Below are 21,879 nucleotides of genomic sequence, written 5' to 3'. Positions count from 1 at the left end.
CTCAAATTATACAGATGTTTAAATGCTGATGTCATATGTTAACAGTTGAGTTAAGGGTGGACATTTCATCTAAGTATGGCCTCTGACAGATGGGTCTGGTGTGAAGTCTTTAGATCATTGAGGAATTTCCCTCATAAAATAGCTCCTGTGACAGGCTTGGTTTTTTATGCTAAATTCAGCTTAGCTTATTTTTCTGTTTCCTGGCTCACCATGTAATTTTTCCTTCACAGCCTCCACACCAAGGATAGTCTCTACCAGATGTGGCACTAATGGGATGACTGATCCTGTACTGTGAACTTCCAAACTGTAAGCTGAAATAAATATTTTCCTTAATAAGAAAAAATTATAGTTAATGAGGAAGATTGAAAGAAAGGGACTACAATAAACATTAAACACAAGAGTTAAAATGGCAGTCATAAGATTTTACCTAGCAATAATCAGCTTAAGTGTTGATGGACTAATTATCCAATTAAAAACATAGAGTCAGGTAGATGTTGTGGCTTAATGTGGATTACGATGTTAGAGGTTCAAGCTGACACTTGCAATATCAGCCTCACATACCAAAGCACTGTTTCAAGTCCTAGCTGCTCTGCATCCAATCCAACTCCCTGATAATGAGCCTGGAAAAGCAGTGAAAGATGACCCAAATACTTGGGGCCTTGTCACCCATTTGGAGATCTAGAGAGAGTTCCTGGATCCTGCCTTCAACCTGGCCCTTCTCTAGCCATTATAATCACCTGGGGAGTGACCCAGAGGAATGGAAGATCTCTTTCTTTCTGTTTCTTAATTTCTATTACTCTGCCTCAAATAAATAAAATAACTCCTTAAAAGAAGACATAAGAATGTGGGGCAGACATTGTGGCACAGGAGGTTAACTGGCTACTTGGGATGCCAGTATTCCATACTGAAATTCTGGTTTAAGTCCCAGTTCCCCTGCATCTAGAGTAACTTACTGCTAATGCACCTAAGAAGGCAACAGATGATGACTCAAATATTCGGATTTTTGCCAACCACATGGGAGACTCAGATGGAATTACTTCCTCCTGATTTTCTTCTGGCCCACTCCTGACTCCATTGTGAGGCATTTTGGCATTCTAACAGGTGGAAGATCTCTCTCTTTCTGTCTGCTTTTAAAATAAATGATTAAATAAAAGTTTAAAAAATAAGAGTGACAAAATGGATTAATAATGGTTCTTACAAGAATCTCACTTTACTTCTGAGGACATGCATAGGCTGAAAGTGAAAGGATAGAATAAAGTATTCTATATAGATGGAACTCAAAACTCAGAAATATCCATACTTCTCTAATGTGAGTATAGATTTTATATTTAAAAAACAGTAAAGAGACAACAAGAAAGTCATTATATAATGAAATATATAAACTCAATATTATAGCTATCAAATGCACAAAGCCAATATTAATAGACCTAGGAGTGGGTATTGTGGTACAATTAATTATGTCACTGTTTAGTCCCGTAGAAGAGGGCCTGGTTTAAGTCCTGGCTGCTCTGCTTCTGACTCAGTTTCTTTTACATGCTCATCAGAAGCAGTGGGTGATGGTCCAAGTTCTTGGATTCTTGTACCCATATGGGGAGACCAAGATGGAATTCTTGCCCCCTGGTTTTGCTCTAGCTGTTGCAGACATTTGGAAAGTGAACCAGTGGTTAGAAAATCTCCAATTCTCCAAATAAATAAATATTAAAAGTAAAAAATTAATATACTTTTAAAAATTAGTATTCTTAAGGTGAGAAATATATTCCAATATAATAATAGTAGGGGACTTTAACACTCAATTTTCAGGAATGGATATATCATTGAGAAAGACACTTAAAAATAAACAACAAGTTGCCTCTAGGTCAATTGGACCTAACAAATATCTATAGAAGTTTCCATTCACCACTTGTAGAATACACATATTCTTCTCAACTGCTATGTAAAATTGCTTTGGATAGATCATTTAGTAGGTCACAAAACAAGTCTCAGGCTGGCGCTGCAGCTCAATAGGCTAATCCTCCTTCTGTGGCGCCAGCACACCGAGTTCTAGTTCCGGCTGGGGCGTCGGGTTCTGTCCTGGTTGCTCCTCTTCCAGTCCAGCTCTCTGCTGTGGCCCGGGAGTGCAGTGGAGATTGGCCCAAGTGCTTGGGCCCTGCACCCGCATAGGAGACCAGGAGAAGCACTTGGCTCCTGGCTTTGGATCAGCGCGATGCGCTGGCAGCAGCGCGTCGGCCTCAGGGGCCATTGGAGGGTAAACCAAAGGTAAAGGAAGACTTTTCTCTCTGTCTCTCTCTCTCTCTCACTGTCTACTCTGCCTGTCAACAAACAAACAAACAAAAAAACAAGTCTCAATTCATTTTTTAAAAGATTTATTTATTTGAAAGGCAGAGTTACAGAGAGGCAGAGGCAGAGAGAGGGAGAGAGAGGTCTTCCATCCACTGGTTCACCCCCCAGATGGCCGCAACAGCTGGAGTTGAGCCGATCCGAAGCCAGGAGTCAGGAGCTTCTTGCTGGTCTCCCACGTGGGTGTAGGGGCCCAAGGACTTACACCATCTTCTACTGCTTTCCCAGGCCATAGCAGAGAGTTGGATCAGAAGTGGAGCATCCGGGACTCGAACCGGCACCTATATGGGATGCCCACACTGCAGGCAGTGGCTTTACCTGCTACGCCACAGCGCCAGCCCTAATCAATTTTAAAAGTAGATACAGCATCTAGTATCTTTTCTGATCATATGTGATAAAATAGAAATAAAAAACAAGATAACATTTGGAGACTGCACAAGTACATGGAAATTAAGCCACTTATTGCTGAACAATCGATGGATTAAAGAATAAATCTAAGAAAAAATTAAAAACATTATTGAAGCAAATGAAAATGGTAACACAACATAAAAAAACCTATGGAACAGAGCAAAAGCATTAGTAAGAGGAATCTTGTAGCAATAAATGCCTGCATTAAAGAGAAATTGCTCAAGTAAACAACTTATTGCCTCAAGGAATTATACAGCAGATCAAATCCAAAATTGGTAAGAGGAAACAAATAAAAGACTACAAATAAATGCCATACAACTAAAAAAGCAATACAAAAAATACTGAAATGAAGAACTAATTCTCTGAAAATACAAGAAAAAATGAGAAACATTTAGCTAGACTAACCAAGAAATAAAAGGAGAGGCTTCAAATACAAAGAATCAGAGATAGAAATGGAGATATTACTAATACCAAAGAAACACAAAAGGTTATTAAAGATTACTATGAAGAATTACATGAAACAGATTTAATAAACTAAAAGAAATGGGCAAATTCTTGAACACATATGTTTTACCACGTTTGAATCTAAAGTAATAAAATACTTTAACTGTTGAATAATGAACAGCAAGATTGAATAGTTTAAAATCTCCCATCAAATAAAACCCAGGATGAGATAGATGGCTCTGCTATGGAATTTACCAAATCTTTATGGAATTAACATTAATCCTTTTTAAATTATTTAAAAAAACTAGAAGAGGATGAAATTCTATCAAATTTATTCTGTGAGACCACAAAAACTACACAAAGATATAAAAACAGCAACATAAAAGAAAGCTGTAGACCAATATCCTTGGTTAACATGGATATAAAAAAAATTCAATCCCATCAAGGTGGTATGTACCAATGCCATCTCACTAGTCCAAGTGATCAATTTCAGTTCACAATTGATCACACTGATAGGTCTAAGAGTCAAAGGGATCACACAAACAAAACTAGTGTCTGCTAATACTAACTGATAGAATTAAGAAGGAGAGGATGATCCAACATGGGAAGCAGGATACACAGCAGACTCATAGAATGGCAGATGTCCTAAACAGCACTCTGGCCTCAGAATTAACCCTTAAGGCATTTGGATCTGGCTGAAGAGCCCATGAGAGTATTTTAGGCATGGAAAGCCAAGACACTCTGGCAAAAAAAAAAATACCTAAATGAAAGATCTCTGTGAGTGAGATCCCAGTGGAAAGAACGGGGCCATCAAAGAAGGAGGTACCTTTCTCTGAAGGGAGGAGAGAACTTCCACTTTGACTATGACCTTGTCTAACTAAGATCAGAGTCGGCGAACTCAAAATGCTTCCATAGCCTTGGCAACTCATGACAGGAGCGTAGGGTAACTACTGAAGCCATAAACAAGAGTGTCAATTTGTTAAGTCAACAATAGGAGTCACTGTGCACTTACTCCTCATGTAGGATCTCTGTGCTTAATGTGTTGTACAATGTGAATTAATGCTATAACTAAAACAATATTTTATACTTTGTGTTTCTGTGTGGGTGCAAACTGTTGAAATCTTTACTTAATATATACTAAATTGATCTTCTGTATATAAAGAGAATTGAAAATGAATCTTGATGCGAAGGGGATGGGAGAGGGAGCGGGAGATGGGAGGGTTGCAGGTGGGAGGGAAGGTATGGGGGGGAAGCCATTGTAATCCATAAGCTGTACTTTGGAAATTTATATTTATTAAATAAAAGTTAAAAAAAAACCTCAACAAAATCTAACAAATCAAATCCAATAGCACATTAAAAACATCATTCCCTATGATCAAGTGGAACTCATCCCAAGAATGCAATACATCAAACATGCAAACCAATAAATGTTATACACCACATCAACAGAATGAATGAATGAAGGAGAAAAACATAATCATCTCAATAGATGCCAAGAAGGCATTTGATAAAATCCAACATCCTTCTTCATGATGAAAAGTCTGACCAAATTAAGTATGAAATGAACATACCTCAACATAATAAAGGCCATATAAAGCAAGGCAAAAGCTAACATCACATTGAAAGAGGAAAAGCTGAGAGCTTTCTAAGATCCAGAATAAGACAAGGGTGCCCATTTTCACCTATTATTCAACTTAGTACTGGAAGTCCTAACTAGAACAATCAGGCAAGAGAAATAAATAAAAGGTATCCAACTGCAAAGGAGGAAGTAAAATTGACTCTTTGAAGACAGCATAAAATCTCTAACAATACTACTACAATTAATAAACAAATTCTGAAAAGTTGAAGTTGTACAAAAATCAGTGGTTTTGTTAAACACTAATAGTGAATCATCTGAAAAGGAAATGAGGAACACACTCCTATCTCTAATAGTTACAACACAAAAACAAAAACAAAATCCTGGGAATACATTTAACCAAATAAGTAAAAGAACTCTATAATGAAAACTATAAACCTTTGATGAAAGAAATTGAAGAGGACACACACACACAGAATGGAAAGATGTTCTATGTTCATGTTTTGGAAGAATCAATATCATTATATACTACCCAAAGTGATTTACAAATTCATGAAATCTCTATCAAAATTCCAGTGACATTTTTCACAGAACTCGAACACTATTAAAATTTTCTGTGGAGCCACACGTGACGCTGGACTGCCACAATAATCTCGGACAAAAAAAATACCATGAGATATTATGCTCCCTAGGAGGGAAAGATGGAGGGAAGTATGGTGATCTTTTTTAAAAAGATTTATTTTATTTATTTATAAGTCAGAATTAGAGAGAGAGAGAGAGAGAGAGAGAGAGCGCAACAGAGAAAGAGGGAGAGAGATAAAGAGAAAGAGATCTTCCATTAGCTGTTTCACTCTCCAAATGGACACAATGGTCAGAGCTGGGCCAGGCCGAAGCCAGGAGTCAGGAGTTTCTTCTGGGTCTCCCACAATGGTGCAGGGACCTGAGCTCTTGGGCCATTCTCCATTGCTTTCCCAGGCCATTAACAGGGAGCTGGATCAGAAGTGGAGCAGTCAGTATTCAAAGTGGAGCAGTCAGAGCTCGAACTGTGCCCATATAGAATGCCAGCTGTAGTTGGTGACTTAACCCACTGCACCACAGCTCTGGCCCCAATCTAAGAATTTGTACCTATGAGGGCAAGTGTTGTGGTATAGTAGGCTAAGCCTCTGCCTGCAGTGCTAGCATCCCATATGGGTGCTGGTTCATGTCCTGGCTGCTCCTCTTCTGATCCAGCTCTCTACTAATGGCCTGGGAAAGTAATTGAAGATGGCCCAAGTGCTTGAGCCCTTGCACCTGTGTGGGGGACCCAGAAAAAGCTTCTGGCTCCTGGCTTCAGATTGGCCCAGCTCTGGCCATTGGGGTCATTTGAGGAGTGAACCAATGGATGGTAGACTTTTCTTTCTCCCCCTCTCTCTTTAACTCAAATAAATAAATAAATAAAAATCTTTTTTAAAAAAATTTATTTGACAGGTAGAGTGCCAGACAATGAGAGAGAGAGAGAGACAGAGAGAAATGTTTTCCTTCCGTTGGTTCACTCCCCAAATGGCTGCAATGGCTGGAGCTGCACTGATCTGAAGCCAGGAACCAAGTGCTTCTTCCTGGTCTCCCATGCGGGTACAGTGGCCCAAGCACCTGGGTCATCCTCCACTGCTTTCCCAGGCCACAGCAGAGAGCTGGACTGGAAGAGGAGCAACCAGGGCTAGAACTGGCGCCCATATGGGATGCTGGCACCTCAGGCAAAGGATTAACGTAGTGCACCACGGCGCTGGACCCACCCCCCCCCTTTTTTTTTTTGACAGGCAGAGTTAGACAGTGAGAGAGAGAGAGAGGAGAGAGACAGAGAGAAAGGTCTTCCTTACATTGGTTCACTCCCCAAATGGCTGCAATGGTTGGAGCTGCGCCAGTCTGACGCCAGGAACCAAGTGCTTCTTCCTGGTCTCCCATGCGGGTGCAGTGGCCCAAGCACCTGGAACATCCTCCACTGCTTTCCCAGGCCACAGCAGAGAGCTAGACTGGAAGAGGAGCAACCAGGATAGAACCTGGCGCCCCAACTGGGACTAGAACCCGGGATACTGGCACCACAGGCGGAGGATTAGCCAACTGAGCCGCGGCGCCAGCCAATAAAAATCTTTTTAAAAAACAACTGTACCAGGGCTGACTCTGTGGCACCGAGGGTTAATGCCCTGGCCTGAAGCACCGTCATCCCATATGGGCACCGGTTCTAGTCCTAGCTGCTCCTCTTCTCATCCAGCTTTCTGCTATGGCCTAGGATAGCCGTAGAAGATGGCCCAAGTCCTTGGGCCTCTGCACCCATGTGGGAGACCCGGAGGAAGCTCCTGGCTCCTGGCTTCAGATCGGTGCAGCTCCGGCCGTTGTGGCCATCTGGGGAGTGAACCATCAGATGGAAGACTTCTCTCTCTGTCTCTAACTCCCTCTGTAACTCTTTCAAATAAATAAAATAAACCTTAAAAAAAAAAAGAATTGTACCTCTGAAATACATGAAATCTGTACTCCTTATATTAATAAAATATTTAAAAACATGTATAACACAAAGCTACAGTAATTAAAACAGCAAGATATTTGCATAACAGCAGATCCATGACCAATGAACCAGAATACAGACCCTAGAAATAAAGCCACACATTTCCAACCAGCCAGTCTTTGACAAAGATGTTAAGAACATTTATTGGGAAAAGTATAGTCTGTCTTTTAAATAAATGACAGCAGTAAAATTGGATATTCATATGAAAAAGAATGAAACTAGGCCTTCATTTTTCACCCTGTACAAAAATCAAATGAAAATTAAATACCTAAATGTGAAATCAGAAACTTAGAAACTATTGGAAGAAAATATACATAAAACACTTTAGAACATTGGAATGGGCAAGCATTTTCTATATCAGACCCAAAAGCACAGGAAATAAAAGCAAAAATAAACAAATGCAATTGTAGCAATTGCATTTGAAGAACTTTTGCACAGCAAAAGAAACAACAGAGTGAAAATGGCCTACAGCAAGGAAGAAAACATTTTCATGATATGTATCTGACAAAGAGTTAATATCCAGAATATATAAAGAAGTCAAAAGCAAAAAAGCCCCAAACAATCCAGGTTATAAAATCAATAGTAGATCTAATAAATATTTGCAAAGGAAGACAAGCAAATGGCCACAGGTATGTGAAAAAATGCCCAGTATTATTAATCATTAAGGAAATGCAAATCAAAACCACAGTGAGATATCACCTCACTCCAGTAAGGTTTGCTGTTATCAAAAAGACAAAAGATAACAAGTGTTCAGACAGATTTGGAGAAAATGGAACCTTTATATCCTGTTAATGAAAATGGAAATTGGTACATTCATTATGTAAAACAACATGGAGTTCTTAAAAAAATTAGAACTACCAGATAATCCAACAATCCCACTCCTGTATATATATCCAAGGGAAATGAAATTCATATATCAAGGAAAACATCTACAGGCTCAAGTTTATTTCTGCACTATTCACAATAGCTAAAAAATGGAAGCAACTTAAGCATCCATTCCTCTAATAAGTGGATAAAGGGAATGTTATCCATATACATAATAGAATATTACTCAGCCATAAAAGGATGAAATCTTGTCATATATAACAACATGGAAGAGACTGGAGGTCATATGTTAAGTGAAATAAGTGAAGCACAGACATAAATATCGCATGAACTCACTCATATGTGGAATCTAAAAATTTGGTGATCTCGCAAAAGTTAAAAATATAATGATGCTTACCAGAGACTGGGGGAGGAAGTAGGAAGAGAGGGATGGGGAAATGCTAATGGATGGGCACTAGGTTACTAGGTTATAGTTAGATAGGAGTAAGAAGTTCTAGGGTTCTATTGCACAGTAGGGTGACTATAGATAATGTTAATGCACTGTATAATTCTCTATTAAATAAAAACCTAGAGGATAGAATTTTGGATACTTTGATGATAAATAAATGTTATGTGCTAAAAAGGATAAATATATATTTACCCTGATTAGATATTACTATATATATATAAATTAAACATCACATAAATATACACAACTTTTACGTCTATTATGTTTTCTTTTTTTTAAATTTTTTGACAGGCAGAGTGGACAGTGAGAGAGAGAGACAGAGAGAAAGGTCTTCCTTTTTGCCGTTGGTTCACCCTCCAATGGCCGCTGCTGCTGGCGCTCTGTGGCCGGCGCACCGCGCTGATCCAATGGCAGGAGTCAGGTGCTTTATCCTGGTCTCCCATGGGGTGCAGGACCCAAGGACTTGGGCCATCCTCCACTGCACTCCCTGGCCACAGTAGAGAGCTGGCCTGGAAGAGGGGCAACCGGGACAGATTCCGGCGCCCCGACCGGGACTAGAACCCAGTATGCTGGCGCCACAAGGCGGAGGATTAGCCTAGTGAGCTGCGGCGCCGGCCCTTTTTTTTTTTTTTTTTTTGACAGGCAGAGTTAGGCAGTGAAAGAGACAGAAAGGTCTTCCTTTTTCCATTGGTTCACCCCCAAATGGCTGTAATGGCCCGTGCACTGTGCCAATCCGAAGCCAGGAGCCAGTTGCTTCCTCCTGGTCTCCCATGCAGGTGCAGGGCCCAAGGACCTGGGTCATCCTCCACTGCACTCCTGGACCACAGCAGAGAGCTGGACTGGAAGAGTAGCAAACGGGACAGAATTCGGCGCTCTGACCGGGACTAGAACCCGGGTGCCAGTGCCGCAGGCAGAGGATTAGCCTAGTGAGCCATGGTGCCGGCCCTATTATGTTTTCTTAAAAAAGGCAGTATATAAGAATATCATCTGAAAATGGTCGATACACTTCACCAGATGGCTAGAGAGTTTCATGACACACAAAAGAATTAGTAATACATACTGTCATAAGAGGAATGTCAGAGTGTATGGGCACAGAGGCAGGACATTGGAAGTGAGAGAAGTTTCTTTTACTGATTGTCTCTAATTTTCTCAGGAAAAAAAGGAAACAAGGTCATCAGGAGAGAATGAGAAAGGGGGTAGGAGATAATAGAAATATGAATGTAAGAAATAAGGTGTGAATTGCTTTTGTAAGAGCAGAAGAAAGCTAATTTATGAGTAACATGAAGCAAAATTGCAGGGCAGTGCTGAGTGCCCACTTGTATTTTCAAGTTTAAAGGGAGATGTGATTGCATATCTTCTACTATATTCAGCAGCTTGTATGAAGTATAGAATGAGTAAGGCTTGCATGAACCACAGGAAGAAGAGATGAAGCACAGGGGATAGTCTAAACAGGAGAGTGAGGCTATCGATTGACTTTTTTTTTTTTTTTGGACAGGCAGAGTGGACAGTAAAAGAGAGAGAGAGAGAGAGAGACAGAGAGAAAGGTCTTCCTTTTCCATTGGTTCACCCCCCAAATATCCGCTACAGTGCAGCACGCTGCAGCCAGCATGCCGTGCTAATTCGAAGCCAGGAGCCAGGTGCCTCCTCCTGGACTCCAACCCGGGTGCAGGGCGCAAGGACCTGGGCCATCCTCCACTGCACTCCTGGGCCACAGCAGAGAGCTGGACTGGAAGAGGAGCAACCAGGACAGAGTCTGGCTCCCTGACCGGGACTAGAACCCGGGGTGCCGGCGCCACAGGCGGAGGATTAGCCTATTGACTCTTGATACTCAGCTGGGTAAAAAGGGAAGAGCATGAAAGATGCTATAATCAGTACTGGGGCTAATGGACACTGTTTACAAAGAGGTAGATGATTTTGTAGATTTAGGGAAACTACTAAATAAACATGGGGAGAGAAGAAATCAATGAATGAGAGAGGGAGGGAGGGAGGAAAGGAGGGAGAAGAGAGAGGAAGGGAGAGAGAGAGAGAGAGAGAATATGAATGTGAAAATATTGGTCAAAACCAGACACAAATTATGACTTAAGATGGACCAAAGCAGGTAAATATTTTAGGGAGGTTTCTAAAACTAAAGTTTGTCATTGAAATCAACCTCTTTTGGGACTGGCAAGATGGCGGAATAGGAAGGGAGCACACTGATAGTCCGGGGAGAGACAGTTTAATAAAACTGGAGATACTGTAGGTTCAAGGAAGAGTAGGGGAAGAAACAGCAGAGGAAACTCTTCCGGAATTAGTGATTCACAGTGGACCTGCGTGGAGAGCATGGGAGCCCAAGTTCGGGACACCAGCGGCAGACTCAACACACCAGCGCTGGAACACGAGGTGAGCCGAACCTCAATAGCCTGAGAGACCAGCGGGAAAGCGGAAAGAGGAGACTAGAGGGAACGAGGCTTGAAACTCCATGGGGAAAAGCACACCAGGCTAACTAGAAAAGAGAGAAAGAAAAAAAAATGACCAATACGGACACGAGTTTCTCTATCTCTGCTCACCTCTCAAAGGTGAGCAAGACAAAGAGCAGGCGCCATTTTGGACATACGTCATAAGCAGGGCGAACCTCAGGTCTGCACCAGCCCTGAGCCTAGCAGAAAAACATGACTCTGGGGGGGTGAAATCACAGGATATTAGGATCTAACTTGGCAACCCAGTGGGAGACTGCAGGAGAATTGGAGCCCACACTGAGGGCAGCACAGATTCCCTGTGTGGTCCTTGAGAAAGAGCTTCCGATGTCTGGCTCCTGTGGGTATAACATTCGCCTGCTAACTACCTCCAATTACGTTCAGCTGTGTGGAATTACTGCCTTTTTGAATCAAAAAAAAAAAGAAAAAAAAAAAAGAAAGAGTGATTTACTATGCCTAACCTGGGAGTGTCACCTTTGGCACACCCTCAACTCTGAGGAACCAAACAGAGCTCTCAGGCTACACTCATCTCAAGCCTCTAAGGATCCATCAAAGCAGACAGTCCACTTAATATAGAGCCATAGTATACAAGAAAAAACACCACAGTGAAGAAACCAAATATCTCCAACATGCCAAAAAACAAATGCAAAAACCAAGGTAACAAGAACAAGGAAGACACTATGACGCTCCCAAATGAAAAAGACACCCCAATTCAAGATTATGAAGATGATGAGATAGAAGAAATGCAAGAAGCAGATCACAAAAAAATTGATAAGAACATTAAGAAGTTCTCAAAAACAAATTCTTGAACTACAGAAATCCTTAATGGACAAGATAGAAAATCTCTCGCGCGAAAATGAAATATTAAGGAGGAATCAAAATGAAATGAAACAACTAGTAGAACAAGAAACTGTGATAGTGACGAGAAATCATAATGAAATGAAGAATTCAATAGATCAAATGACAAACACATTAGAGAGCCTTAAAAACAGAATGGGTGAAGCAAAGAGAGAATCTTGGACTTAGAAGACAGAGCACGGGAAAGTATAGAGTCAAACCAAAGAAAAGAAGAGGAAATTAGAAATCTAAAACATACTGTTGGGAATCTATAGGATACTATTAAAAACCCCAACATTCGGGTTCTGGGAGTTCCTGAAGGCATGGAGAGGGAGAAAGGATTAGAAGGTCTTTTTAATGAGATACTAGCAGAAAATGTCCCAGGTTTGGAGAAGGACAGAGACATCTTAGTACAGGAAGCTTATAGAACCACTAGTAAACATGACCAAAAGAGATCCTCACCACCGCATGGTTGAACTCTTTTTAAGTGGGAGATTTCTTTCTTTTCTTCTTCTTCTTCTTTTTTTAAGATTTGTTTATTTATTTGAAAGACGGTAAAGTTACAGGGACAGAAGACTGAGAGGGAGAGATAGTGAGAGAGAGAATCTTCTATCCGCTTGTTCACTCCCCAAATGGCTACAATAGCCAGAGCTGGGCCAATCCAAAGCTTGGAACCAGGAGTTTCTTCCTGCTCTCCCACATGGATGCAGGGCCCAAGCACTTGGGCCATCCTCCGCTGCTTTCCCAGGAGCATTATCAGGGACCTGGATCAGAAGTGGAGCTGTTGGAACTCGAACCAGCACCCATATGAGATGCTGGCACTGTAGGTGCTACTCCACACCGTCAGCCCTCTTGTTGAACTCTTTATTTAGTGGAGCATTAAACCTTGACTATAATGTAAATTAAAAATGTTATCTCAAAAATTAAAAAAGAGGGGCTGGCACTGTGGAGTAGTAGGCTAAGCCTCCACCTGTGGCGCCAGCATCCCATGTGGCCACCGGTTCCTGTCCTGGCCACCCACTTCTGATTCAGCTCTCTGCTAATTCTCCTGGTAAAACAGCGGAGGATTGCCCAAGGGTTTGGGCCCCTGCACCCTTGTGGGAATCCAGAAGAAGCTCCTGGATCCTAGCTTTAAACTGGCCCAGCTGTTATCATTGTGGCCATTTGGGTAGTGAACCAGTGAAGACCTCTCTCTCTCTCTTTCTCTCTCTCTCTCTCCCCCTCTCTGTAACACTGCTTTTCAAATAAATAAATACTTTAATTTTTTTCAAAATAAAGACAAAGAAAGGGGGAGGGCAGTGAGGAGAAAGGGAAATATTACGTTCTCAGAATTGCATAACTACATTGAATCTTTTCTCTCTTTTCTCTTTGTATTAATATCACATTAACATTAACATTAACATGTTGATGTCGCCACTCGTCCAGCCCTGCAAAAGATGCTTAAAGATGTGTTACACACAGAAACACAGAAACATGGTCATCAATATGAAAGAAGGTAAAGGAAGGAAACCTCACAGCACAAGATCACAGGAAGCTCAATTTCTCTTTGACATAGAATTAAAATCTGATGCTCTGTTAAAGCAATGTCAAGGGAGTGCCCAAGTCCCATCTCTAATCTTCGGTGGCCTGAACTACAAATCTATAGTCACAGGCATGTTCTGTAGTACTTTTTCTCAGGTAGACAATGCCCATGAGGAAAATTATATTCTCACTTAAAAACTTTCTTTCCCTTTGGTCTGAAGGGGAGGTTTTTTCTACTTACTGTTTACTTCGCTGATGGCGAAGTGAATCTAGCTATGAGATTATAATTTAAGCTCTTATTTTGGCTATGCTATTACAGAAAAATGTTAGCCATCTCTTTTCTAAGGTCTAAAGATTAAATTGTGCATCCTACAGATTCCTTCATAATAGAATTCGTTCCCTACCTTGAGGAGAATAGAGAAATGAAAGAACAAGTTGGGCTTAGAATAGAGAAATGAGGGAGCAAGTCCTAGATCGCATGCTGACAATAGCAATATTACATGAATACTTAGCAAATAGTTTCAACCATTAGATAACAACTTAAGAAAACATTTACCAGAAGGTCCAATTCCTTCTATAAATTTTAAGAATCATGTATTTGGAAACACCTCTTAAATATCTAACATGGTGTAGTTTGTTTAACCAGTAAACTTAAGCACAAACATATAAAATGCTTTTAGTTTCTTTCTATCAACAAGTATAAAACATATGATACAGAGATTCAGGTCACACGAATTAAAATGTATATTTGATTAAATTTAGCAGCTTAACTTTATGGACAATCTTATCTATAAGCCAATTAAAATAAAACTCTTAATAAAATTTTCCCATGTGGACATACAATATATACACATATATAACATAATAGACCAATATAGCAATTTTAATAATAGCTTTTAAAATCTTTAACTCTTTTTGTAAATTGCCAATTGATTTGAATTGCTTTTTGTTTTTAGTAACCTCAGTTAACCATACTTTCTCTCAGTTGGTACTGTTAATACATTATTGGCTTCATCTGTTTACAGAGCCATCCCAAAGTACTGAATACAATAGAAGTGGCTGGAAAAAGTCCATAGGAACCTATAGGAGGACAGCTAAACACAGAACCAACAACACTTTAGTTTTATGAGCAGCAAATCATATATAACTGTGGATGACAAAAGACTTTAAGTCGCCATGTTTAAAATTATGAACTCATCAGCCAACAAGAGGCACTTGCTTACTTCACAGTATTTTTGAAAGCACCTGTAGGATTTTACAAGTATTTAACCCTTTAGGCCTCTGTTGGCTTTCTCATTAAGATAACTATCATGCCTAGTAACACAAGATCATTAGACTTTTTAATTCTCAAACATTTGTATTAATAGAATTTTCCATTATAGAAACTTAAAATTTAGTACCACGTCACATCTTGACAGTACTTCTAATATAATCCAAATAGCCTGATTAGTTGGTGTCTCTATAAGATGAGAGACATAGGTCCTTCGATTTTTTCATTTGGGCCCAAACTGGAAAGACGAAAGTCCAAGATTTACTGGAAATTTTAGAGTCCAGATTGTTTGAAACTTTGATTTTTTGAATGCCTGTCAAGAATGCCAAGAAGGCTCAAAATCCAAAATATCTGGTTGAAATAAGATTCCTTAAAATCATGACATGACATAGACCAAATTTGATCAGTGTTACAAGGTGATTATTCAAATCTTTGAAAATAAGCACATATTTAAATAACCCATAGCTCTTAATAAAAATTCAGCTGTTTTTGAACAATTAGAATTTAACAGACATCAACAGAACATAATAGATTACTTTAACACATTGCTTTAACAGAGTTTAATTCTATGTCAAAGAGAAATTGAGCTTCCTGTGATCTTTTGCTGTGAGGTTTCCTTCCTTTACCTTCTTTCATATTGATGACCATGTTTCTGTGTTTCTGTGTATAACACATCTTTAAGCATCTTTTGCAGGGCAGGATGAGTGGCAATAAATTCTTTCAATTTCTGTTTGCTGTGAAAGGTCTTTATTTCACCTTCATTCACAAATGAGAGCTTTGCAGGATATAATATTCTGGGCTGGCAGTTTTTCTCTCTTAGTGCTTGGACTATGTCTCGTCATTCCCTTCTAGCTTGTAGGGTTTCTGATGAGAAGTCTGCTGTGAGTCTAATTGGAGATCCTCTGAAAGTAACCTGACGTTTATCTCTTGCACATTTTAGAATCTTTTCTTTATGTTTCACTGTGGTGAGTTTGATTACAGCATGTCATGGTGAGGACCTCTTTTGGTCATGTTTATTAGGGGTTCTATGAGCTTCCTGTACTAGGATGTCTCTGTCCTTCTCCAAACCTGGGACATTTTCTGCTAGTATCTCATTAAAAAGACCTTCTAATCCTTTCTCTCTCTCCATGCCTTCAGGAACTCCCAGAACCCGAATGTTGGGTTTTTTAATAGTATCCTATAGATTCCCAACAGTATGTTTTAGATTTCTAATTTCCTCTTCTTTTCTTTGGTTTGACTGTTTCCTTTCCTGTTCTCTAAGTCCGATACTCTTCTGCTTCACCCATTCTGTTTTTAAGGCTCTCTAATGTGTTTGTCATTTGATCTATTGAATTCTTCATTTCATTATGATTTCTCGTCACTATCACAGTTTCTTGTTCTACTAGTTGTTTCATTTCATTTTGATTCCTCCTTAATATTTCATTTTCGCGCGAGAGATTTTCTATCTTGTCCATTAAGGATTTCTGTAGTTCAAGAATTTGTTTTTGAGAACTTCTTAATGTTCTTATCAATTTTTTTGTGATCTGCTTCTTGCATTTCTTCTATCTCATCATCTTCATAATCTTGAATTGGGGTGTCTTCTTCATTTGGGAGCGTCATAGTGTCTTCCCTGTTCTTGTTACCTCGGTTTTTGCGTTTGATGTTTGACATATTGGAGATATTCTTTAGTTTCTTCACTGTGGTGTTTTTTCTTTTTATAATAAGTCTCTAGAATGAGTGGACTGTCTGCTTTTCTTGGAGTTAGAGACTTGAGATGGGTGTGGCCTGAGAGCTCTGGTTCCTCAGAGTTGAGGGTGTGTCAAAGGTGACACTCCCAGGTTAGGCATGGTAAATGTCTCTTTCTTTTTTTGATTCAAAAGGGAAGTAATTCTGCACAGCTGAACGTAATTGGAGGTAGTTAGCAGGCAAATGATATACCCACAGGAGCCAGAGATCGGAAGCTCTTTCCCAAGGACCACACAGGGAATCTGTGCTGCCCTCAGTGTGGGCTCCAATTCTCCTGCAGACTCCCACTGGGTTGCCAAGGTTACCGAATTGTAGCATCTCTGGAGAGTACTCATGTGAATTCCGTGAGTTTTCTCCCCCACCGTCTCTTTTTTCACAGTCTCAGTTCTTTAGCAACACACATTCACTAGGTCCAAATCTCCTGTTATTTATCGTCCCCCTCCCCCCACCCCGCCCCACAGTCATGTTTTTCTGCTAGGCTCAGGGCCGGTGCATACCTGAGGTCGCCCTGCTTATGACGTATGTTCAAAACGGCGCCTGATCTTTGTCTTGCTCGCCTTTGAGAGGTGAGCAGAGAGAGAGAAACTCGTGTCCGTATCGGTCACTTTTTTTCTCTCTCTCTCTCTTCTAGTTAGCCTGGTGAACTTTTCCCCATGGGGTTTCAAGCCTTGTTCCATCTAGTCTCCTCTTTCTGCTTCCCTGCCGGTGTCTTGGGCTATTGTGGTTCGGCTCACCTCGCGTTCCAGCGCTGGTGTGTTGAGTCTGCCTCTGGTGTCCCAAACTGTGGGCTCCCACGCACTCCACGCAGGTCCACTGTGAATCACTAGTTCCGGAAGAGTTTCCTCTGCTGTTTCTTCCCCTACTCTTCCTTGAACCTGCAGTATCTCCAGTTTTATTAAACTGTCTCTCCCCGGACTATCAGTGTGCTCCCTTCCTATTCCACCATCTTGCCCTCTCCCTCAAAAAACAAAAAAACAAAAAACAAAAACAAAAACAAAACACTAAGAGTTCTAACTCTACCTTTCAAATAAATAAGATAAAATAAATTTTTACTGAAAAAAAGTGAGCACCCCATCCTATTCGCATCAGATCAAGGAACAGAACTTTGCCAGCTTCCCTAGAAGTTCCCCCAAGGGTACAGGCCCTGCAGAACTCTATTATCTCGATTTCTAAAGCAGTCACCTTGTTTTCCTTATGTTGTTATCAAGTATGACTCTTTGTAGAGTTAGTCTTGTCCTTTAAAAATATTTGAAAATCTTTTAAAGTCTCTTTTAATCTATAGTCACTACCTCATCCATTTTTCCCTTCTCATATTCTAATATAAGACCTGGGACCTTTGGTTTGGAGTGTTTTTCACTCTCTTGTTTTGATTGATTATATTTTCATGGTGAACTTTTTTGTGAGTCTCTTTACTTTTAAATTGGTACCTGGGACCAGAGGCTCAATTAAATTCAGATTGAATACCTTTGGAAAGACTCTAGTTGATATGTTTCCCCTTTCAGATGGTGATCAGTGTTTTGTCTCTCATTTGTGATGTTAGAACCTGTTTATGGTTGATGATCTTCAAGTTGGGTCTTGAGTTCTCTCTACAAAGCTGTAAGTTCTAGAATTTCCACACTTAGAGTTTGACAAGATTTCTAGGTTCATCTCATGTATTTGCTTTTCTAGGTAGGCCTGGATGCAACAATTTCTCTAAGAATCTCTGGTTTCTTTTCCTAGAGAATAATAATTGAAAACTACAGTTTGCATGCAAGGAATATTCACTGCTACCAGTAAGTCATTGCTTTTGTGTTCCTTAGGGTATAGAAAATATGCATATTTTTTAGAGACAAAATGACTGATAATTTTCTGAGAATATTTATAATTAAAATTTAGGACTACAAGGTTTATACACAACCTAATCTTTATTATTTTTACTTCCTACTTCTCGAAGGCATATAGGATAGTAGACTTTGAATAACCCATTTACTTTATCTCAAATATACACACATTTGTCTCAGAATAATGATGCTAATAGAATCATCACCACTATATTGAATGAGAGCAGTTAAAATATTTTTTCGCATATGGTCTCCCTGCTTTCCACCATTTTATACTTACATAAATTTATAAATAACTGTGTACAAAAGCTATATATAAGTAACATAGTTATAGCATCATTTCCTGAATTTATCACTGTTGCTTACTGTTGGTTACTGCACTGTATATTTTATTACGTTTATTTACTCTTAGTTCTAAAAGTCACTAAATATGAACATTTTACAGGTTTAAATGTTAATATATATTAACCATTTACTATTACCTATTTGCCTAGATGATCATAATTTTAAAATAAAAATGTGATTAAAATAATTTTATTGATACATTTATGATTGATTTGTATATTAATTTTTTTAAACTTTGATCATCAGTAATCTCAAGTATATGGACTGCTGTTTCAATATATTGATTCAATTTTTTAAATTTGGGAAACATTTTATGAATTGTGGTTTTGATATTTGTTCTGCTTCTTTGCTTTGTTAATTTTTCCTTAGGAACATCTTTTATTCATATGGAGAATATTCTGTTTTATCTATCTGAAATATTTATCACTTTCTCTCAAATTCTTTTATATCTTCTTCATTATTTCTATTTTATTCAAACATTTTGCCCTTGTTTTCATCATGCTTCTCAGAAAGTAGTTTGCTCATTATCTCTGGTGTTTTATTCATCTGTTTTATTTCTTCTCATTTAATCTTTTTTTCTTTTATTTCTGCTTTGCCTGAACTCTGTCATTTCAACTCTGAATTTTTCTGATACTGATTTTTATAATTCTTTAATGGTTCTTATAAAATTTTCATCAGAGCTTTGCCTAAAATACAAGGTTACTTCTCTGGGTTGTTCTACATGTTTTCCCAATTTACCTATTGGGATATTATTTTTCCCTTTCCCATTCCTTTCTGTTTATAATAGTTTTGTATGTGATTTGATCTCAATACTTAATATCTGTTAATTTTTATTTGTAATTAGTTTCCTTCAATTTTGGATAGCTTTTCTACCTGCACAGAGCCCTCTTTTATTTTGTGTAGTATTACAAAATTGCAATTGACTTTCTAAGATTTCTTGGCTCTCTTCCCTTTCCCCACATTCAATTGAACATTATATTTTGCTAATCTCTATTTTATATATACTGCTTGAATTTTTCAGCAATTTATTCTTTTTTTTTTTATTTGACAGAGTTAGACAGTGAGAGAGGTGGACAGAGAGAAAGGTCTTCCTTCTGTTAGTTCACCCCCCAAATGGCTGCCATGGCCGGAGCTATGCCAATCTGAAGCCAGGAGCCAGGTGCTTCCTCCTGGTCTCCCTTGTGGGTGCAGGGACCCAAGCACTTGAGCCATCCTCCACTGCTTTCCTAGGCCACAGCAGAGAGCTGGACTTGAAGAGGAGCAACCGGGACTAGAACCCAGTACCCATATGGGATGCTGGCACCGCAGGCGGAGGATTAACCAAGTAAGCCACGGTGCTGGCCCCAGCAATTTCTTCTTTTAAAATTACTTATTTAGTTTGAAAGACAGAGAGATACTGAAGAGGGATAGAGATCCAAAGAGTGATCTCTCACCCATTGGTTCTCTCTCCCAATGCCTATAATGGCTGAGCCTGGGCCAGTGAGCTAGTGTGAACCAGGAACCTAATCTAGGTCTCTCATGTGGGTGGCAGAAACCCAAGTACGTGAGACCTCATCACTGCCTCCTCACATGGTATGCATTAGCAGGAAGCTGGAATTGAGAGTGGAGCCAATACTCAAACCCAGGCATTTTGATATAGAATGTAGGCATATAAGTAGTGTTTTAACCACTATGCCAAAATGTCCCCTTTCTCCCTCCCCAATTTGTCTGGTTGTTGTTAATGTATTTTATTTATTTATTTTCTTTACTTGAAAGGCAGAGAGACAGAAAGAGAAGCAGTTTCTACTGAATATGGGCCTACTCTGAAAAGGGAGCCATGACAAGTCAGTTTCCAATGTATACATGCTCTAGTGCTAAACTTTTAAATCAACTTTTCAGCTATCCTCATGCTATCCTTTAATTCATCCAATATTGAATTGGGAAAAACCTCTTCCAATGTTAATTGCTATTTCCGAATCAGCCTGCTCTGCTTTCCAGTGATTAGTCTTTCAGCTCCTTGGCAGTCTTCTTTATCTCTGGTCATCAGATTCCCTGTTTCTTTCCTGAGCGCTTTTCTGCACAGAATCTAAGACCACCAAGCCATGTGGCTACAGGCAATTTGTCTTCTTGTATGCTTGTATTTTGAGGTTCATCTAATGTTGTTTTGGGTTATTCTATGTAATTTTTCTGTGTATTTATGTTGAGATCTAAGTTTTTTGCTGCCAACATCCTCCCAGGATACTCTTTACTAGGTTTTGATGTGGGTAATTTGTAGCAGATGGTCAATTTTAATAAACGTGTGGAAGAAAACTAAGATTGAGCTTATGCACACTGTTTATCACTGCCATTTCATAAATTTGGGAAAATTGGATTTCATTTGATTTGTATCAGTAGAGCAATGTTTGCTACTGATCTGAGAAAGTCCCTGTGGTGCTGAGGCAGAAATACAGTGCAAATAGCTACAGAAAATAGAATAATAAATTAAAACTTCTCATAACAAATTATTTATCTATAATTCAGAAATATGGCCCAAGATATTTTTCATGCAAATATTGTAAGAATAAGATAATTTAATTATCTGAAGAAGGCTTATCTTCTTTTGAATGTTTCTTTTGAAGCAAATTTCTGTTTCTAACTTACTTAGGGAGTACTTTGAAGAAAAACTTATTCTTATTCCTTTTTTAAAAAATAACGATGCCAGTGGAGACAGCAAGCTCGGGGAGAATGAAATTGCCTTGCTGGGTGAGTGGATTAGATAGCTTGGAAGGCAACATCATCTCTTTCAGGTCATCAGAACAGCATTCAGGAAATCACGGAAATTACTGACAGATCCTATTCTTCAGAAGACTTAATGTAGCATCTAGAGGAGAATGGCAAGGTGCAATAAGCAAAGGTATTAGATATATAAGATCTGAGAATGGTCCTGGTGTCCTCATTTATGATCAATGAAATTTTAGGCAAGTCATCTCATTTCATTCAGCCTTGAATTCTTCACCCATAAAATGTACATTATATGTGAATGGTGGCAAAGGACCTTGAATTAATTTAAAACAGTTGTACATTTTTATGTAAATAGTGATTTTGTTTCTTAGCAGTGACTTATTTATTTATTTCTAAGCAGTGACTTATTCCACAATATGTGCTCTTCTTACTCAGTTTCCAATCTTTAGTAAGTGGCATGGTACCTTATCAGCTGTCCAGGCTACAAATCCAGATTATTCCTTCCCTTTCTTACTACTATCCAACCAATTCCAGGACCTACAAAGTCCACTTCTTCAATATCTTTCAAATACATCTATTTCTAACCCTACACCCCAACATTAGTTTAATTAAGACCACAAATATCTTGCAT

The 21,879-nt window shown here is 39.2% G+C and overlaps 1 long non-coding RNA gene across 3 annotated transcripts in view; it reads left to right on the top strand.

Annotated features, from left to right (window-relative positions):
• The window catches only part of LOC133774852 (uncharacterized), a 294,451-nt gene that overhangs the window by 153,423 nt on the left and 119,149 nt on the right, over positions 1-21,879 (top strand). For all 3 annotated transcript variants that reach the window (XR_009868172.1, XR_009868173.1, XR_009868174.1), the window contains 2 exons: positions 231-306; positions 18,103-18,155. This is a non-coding gene — a long non-coding RNA (uncharacterized LOC133774852). The remainder of the gene's footprint in view (positions 1-230; positions 307-18,102; positions 18,156-21,879) is intronic.

Source organism: Lepus europaeus, chromosome 2, assembly GCF_033115175.1.
Source record: "Lepus europaeus isolate LE1 chromosome 2, mLepTim1.pri, whole genome shotgun sequence".
NCBI classification, from domain to species: Eukaryota; Metazoa; Chordata; class Mammalia; order Lagomorpha; family Leporidae; genus Lepus; species Lepus europaeus.
This window is presented reverse-complemented; position numbering and strand designations above follow the sequence as displayed.